Source organism: Saccostrea cucullata, unplaced genomic scaffold (assembly GCF_032062105.1).
Source record: "Saccostrea cucullata isolate Sc308-1 unplaced genomic scaffold, CSIRO_AGI_Scuc_v1 ctg3108, whole genome shotgun sequence".
Lineage (NCBI taxonomy): Eukaryota > Metazoa > Mollusca > Bivalvia > Ostreida > Ostreidae > Saccostrea > Saccostrea cuccullata.
Window position 1 is genome coordinate 38,185 of NW_026933544.1, and position 6,082 is coordinate 44,266.

Here is a 6,082-nt window from a genome sequence, read left to right on the forward strand (position 1 = left end):
AGTCAGTTATCGGAATGAAAAAAAAATTATAAAGCTTCCAGAGATTAAATGAAAGCTTCAGCAACAATGTACAGGCCTCATGAAATAGTAAACATCTCAGGAATCATACATTGTAACATGAAATTTTTAAAGGAACGTTTATAAATATATCAAATGAATCTTTGGTATTCATTTAACTTTTTTTTTTGAAAATTTACATTATTTTACACCGACATACATGCCCGGTGTATCTCATCATATATACTCGTGTCCTCCATGGTGACGTGAGTCGGTATGTTCATTTGTATACAGAGTATCAGCAGTAAGAGATCAATTCGTGTTCTAGTAACAAAACACTTCTGACCAGGTTTTCTGTTGTATTCCATTGATCTCAGGTACACACTGGCTGTGTTATAACTTATACTGTAAAAGAATTGCATATCACCGTCTGTTGACACTATCTTATATATTGTCTCATGCTTTGTGTCCTCCGATATCTTGTCTTGATCTACCTAAAGGTACTCACATGACTTCAGTCTGTCAAGAATCTGTCCCGCTTCCCCATGTGTTACAGGATTCTCCTTACTGAACGCAAAACTGTCGTATCTCATTAAGCATATCCAGCCACTCTGTGTCAGTGAAGTCAGGAGGATGTAAACCTATAGGGTTTAGCACAGACATATTGTTTGAACATTTTAAACTTAGACAATATTAATATCATAATCATTTTTAGTTATTAGCAGTGAAGGTAAAATGATATAAAAGTTTATTAAATCAGAATGTATATTATTAGTGACGCAAGTTCGGTGACTTTATAATTGGAAAGAGGACTTCTATTTTGTAAACAATTATTATCTTGTCAAAACAAACTGGATTTTGTTGTTGTTCAAATGCACTATAATTTGGTAGATCATTTTGTAATGAAATTGATCCGAATAGACTAATCAAGCCCATCGATAGTAAGTAATAAAATTTGAACGGAAATACAATGGTATTATTAAGAGTTTTGACTAAGAGCAATAAAATTGGGAACTTTGAAGTAAGTAAGTAAAAGAGCTTAAGGCTAGAACTCCTGTGGTGCAGAGATGGGGACTGAGCCCATAAATATTAGTAACAGGTATTTACCTGCATTTGAGGGTGGTGCCATGTTGGGGTTCATAGGTCAACGGACAGACCTACGGACAAAGCATAGGTGGTTTTTGATGGTAAATTATCCAATGAAATGCATTTTCATATCCGGGACCATGGATACCCACTGAGCACAAAATACCCTGTTTTGGTCAGAAAAGAGTATTCCCGCTTTTATTCCTATTCCCGGTCTTATTCTGAAATTACCAACTCTCTCTTATTCTATTTTTGGGAATCATTCTTTTGGACTTTTGTTTATCTATTTAGTTGGAGTTCGGTCTTAAACTCTTTATATTTTGGACGGACCCTTTGAACAGTTGTATAAAAAGTGTATTGGTCTTTTCTGATCATATTTCAGGAACAAATATTTCTAAAACTATACGATCACGGAAAATTGTAAATTGGATTAATTTAATAAACTTTTGAAAACGAAGACAAGTTTTCGTCATTGGCTTACATCGTACAAGTCAATTTGGTGCTCGTTGACCAGGATTTGCGAAGTACTGTGAATTGAATTAAAGCTCGGAACCAGGAATGGAAAAAGATTGCAAAGTCAATTCGCTACTTACTACCAAGGCGATGCGAAGTATTATTATTAAAATGTCGAACGCGGAGGGAAAATGTGGCAAGGTAGGACGTAACTTTCTGATCCAGAAGTATCTGTAGCCTGACCATTTTTTGTTTTCTTTTTTAAATTGATATTTCGGAAATATATTTTTGGCTTATTGTTTTGGTTTGTTTTAAAGAATGTTTATGACTTATTCGGCAACAGTTTTAAAAATGAAGTAAAAATCTAAAAATTTAAATGAAGAAAAACGTTTATCATGTAGTGTTGATTCCTTGTTGTCATTATAAAAAGTAAATGATATTGAAATTGTTTTTTGAAAATAATCATTCCGAAATTGAATTTCTAAACACAAGTAATGCGTTAAATCATATTGTGCATATGTAGTTATGGTAGTTCGCTTGTAATCAATGTTATTTAAAAAAGTAAACTAAGATTTTTGGTAATGGACAGGCAAGAGAAAATGGTAATGAAGTTCACGTCAGATTTGTTGTCACATTTTTAAATAATTGACTAGATTTGATTTGAAGTTTTGAAATCTCGAGAAAAGTGCAACACTGAATCAAACAATACGTTGGAATTTATCATGGACTAAATTTGAGGCATTTATTTTTAAATATGGCGTTGGTCTGATACCAAGGACGGTGATTACGTCTGACCCAGTGTTAATGGGCCGTCATAAGTGTTTGTACTAATCCTGAGTTAAATTCGCTGTGAGGATGCGATTGTGAAAAGGATAGTACCGTGTTTATGTTTTTGAGTATACCGACTGTGGATATCACAAGAAGTCGTGAAAGTGGGGAATACGACAGGTGATAGCAGTCATTTGGAGATGCTGACAGAAGAAGGAAACGTTGGAGACTAATTATATTAACTGATTTTTGTTGTACTTTTGAACGGATGCACGAACAATTAATAAGTCAATAACAAATTCTGACGTTGGAGAACAAGAACTTCTTTTTATTCGGACTTAACTTTTGGACTCAAATTTAAATTTAAAGGTACGGGATACACTGATGGCTTCTAATTTGAAGGACGATGCTACCGTCTGGAGTGGTGATAATTGCACTCCGTCATCTACTAAATCACCAGGACTGTATCCGCTGCGTGAACTTCAAAAGTAACACGGTGACCTATGTTACTTATATTAGTGTGGAATATAACTAAATTTCGATCTATACCTAAGTGTGGAATGAGAACATTGATTCCAAAGCGAACAAGTTTAGTGAAGCGTAGTGAAGGCGCCAGTAGTGAACAGTAGTAAAACCGTATATTCACGTAGAGTTGTTAAGTAAACGTATATTGGACACATATAATGGACCCATATAATCAATGTAACCGTATATATTGGACTTTATTTCGGGAACAAGAAGATGACGTCCGCGAACTTCCTATGCTGTGCGACTACTGTACGCAATATGAACAATAAAAAAAATCGTGACTAAATTATCTTCGAGGACTGTGGATTTTGTTTTATAAAAAGTGAACGGTGTCGCGGGATAACTTCTTACCTTGTGAACGAAATAAACTGTGACTAAGTTTAAAATTATGTTCCGGATTTAATGGAGAAATTTCCAGTGTACAGGGAAATTTCTTTGTGTGTGGGGACGAATGTAAACCTATAGGGTTTAGCACAGACATATTGTTTGAACATTTTAAACTTAGACAATATTAATATCATAATCATTTTTAGTTATTAGCAGTGAAGGTAAAATGATATAAAAGTTTATTAAACATGTTAAATCAGAATGTATATTATTAGTGACGCAAATTCGGTGACTTTATAATTGGAAAGAGGACTTCTATTTTGTAAACAATTATTATCTTGTCAAAACAAACTGGATTTTGTTGTTGTTCAAATGCACTATAATTTGGTAGATCATTTTGTAATGAAATTGATCCGAATAGACTAATCAAGCCCATCGATAGTAAGTAATAAAATTTGAACGGAAATACAATGGTATTATTAAGAGTTTTGACTAAGAGCAATAAAATTGGGAACTTTGAAGTAAGTAAGTAAAAGAGCTTAAGGCTAGAACTCCTGTGGTGCAGAGATGGGGACTGAGCCCATAAATATTAGTAACAGGTATTTACCTGCATTTGAGGGTGGTGCCATGTTGGGGTTCATAGGTCAACGGACAGACCTACGGACAAAGCATAGGTGGTTTTTGATGGTAAATTATCCAATGAAATGCATTTTCATATCCGGGACCATGGATACCCACTGAGCACAAAATACCCTGTTTTGGTCAGAAAAGAGTATTCCCGCTTTTATTCCTATTCCCGGTCTTATTCTGAAATTACCAACTCTCTCTTATTCTATTTTTGGGAATCATTCTTTTGGACTTTTGTTTATCTATTTAGTTGGAGTTCGGTCTTAAACTCTTTATATTTTGGACGGACCCTTTGAACAGTTGTATAAAAAGTGTATTGGTCTTTTCTGATCATATTTCAGGAACAAATATTTCTAAAACTATACGATCACGGAAAATTGTAAATTGGATTAATTTAATAAACTTTTGAAAACGAAGACAAGTTTTCGTCATTGGCTTACAAGGACCGGAATCAGAACACAGAAAACAAAATAACACATACACATTGTAATTAGTCAGTATGGAGAACTGATCTAGAAATTGAATTTATTATGATCAACTCAATGAATTGAGACATGTACATAACATATTGTCTACAGGCCCTTCACTATTCTATTGAAATAGCTGTTTGAGATTTTTTTGTCGGAGAGGGTTGTATAATTCACTCTATACATGTTTACATAGTATAATAGCAGCAAAAATTGACTTATTTTTTTTAATCTTGTGATCAAAAGGTTGTCATACTATTGTAAAGGCCATAATAAGGTCAAAAGTATGTGAAGGCCAGCACATCTCGTTGATTAGGCTGTTTAGAACTCTCTCAATAAGTTGAATTGTTCAGAATTTGCGATCCCGAGCCTGTACTCGTACAAAGATTTTAAACGTATCTTTGATCAGGGGTGCATGTTAAAATAATTTTCATGCTGAATGGATTTTTCTCGTAGACCCGTACGAAGCAATTTCGGGGGGGGGGGGCAAAAAAAAATCTTTGACAATCAAAAAAGTTATTAGAGTTTTATTACCGTGGGGATACAAGCAAACAATGATTCAATAATTCAGATGTTATTATTTCAATTGAAATATTATTCTGTATTAGACATGACAGCTGTACAATTCTGGCACGTAAACATTGATCGTAAACTTTTTTCACTGGAGTGTTTGAGAATATAAATACTCTCTCTCTCTCTCTCTCTCTCTCTCTCTCTCTTGATCCATGGAGTGGTAGATAATTTTGTATGTATTTGGTTGTAATAACATGATGCTGCAATAAAAAAATAAAAATATCAAATAAACTTTGATTTCCTTTATAAGTGTACTTTTGCAAATTCTCTTAAAAGTTCTCTTTTAATCTATGTTTCTAGGAAGGGGGGGGGGGGGCAAAGATAAATCTTGAGAATTTTTTTATACAGTACGACTGATCTTATCCATGTATCTTAAACAAGCTTATTAAGAGAATATGTGTCTCCCGCTTTCAGAGAAAGGGGGGGGGGGTCTCAGAAGGGCGAGGGAGGTTGGATACTTTAAGAATGGTTTGCGGGCCACAGGGAGCTATGGTATAAATGGTAACTGCAAGAGTTCACAAGCTTCTTGAGATTTAGCCGGGAAAATTTTTAACACAGAAAGAAAATATAAATTAAAGCCGCTTATCCCGAAACAGGCACATATTATATTATACAATAAAAGTACGTCATTACATAGATAATATATAAAAATAAATTATAAGATTGATTTAATAGTTTATTACAACAATCCTTACATAGAAAATGCAGATCAAAATCCTTATTGACAAACAGTAGTAGTTCCTGGGGGAAGTTAAGATCTGTTGTGAAGTCAATTTTGAAAACAATAAGTTTATCGGATTTATCTAATAATGAAGATAATTCAAACCCAAGTATTTTTTTTCTCTATTAATAGAAGCCTTAGTCATAATACATCTTTTCAAAATTAAGAAATTAATTGAATATAATCCATAGTAATTTTTATATTAATATATGCATATTTAAAGAATAAAGGAAAATCATATATTTTAAATGATTTCTTTTAAGGAGCTAAATATATTGTCCGTGTACAGGTAATATATGTACTATGTTGTGAAAAAATAGCCGAGTCTGTTCTTCATGAGATAAACATGTAAGCGATAAATTTAATTTTTCGAAGGTGATTTCACGCAATATCAACAATGATCAACATAGGATTATTTTTTGTGTGACCTAACAAAAATTATTTTTTTAACTTTTGAATTTTGATATCTTTTAAAGGAAAAAGACTTTGGGGATATAATTTGACGAAAGTTGAAACAATTTATGGACAATTATTT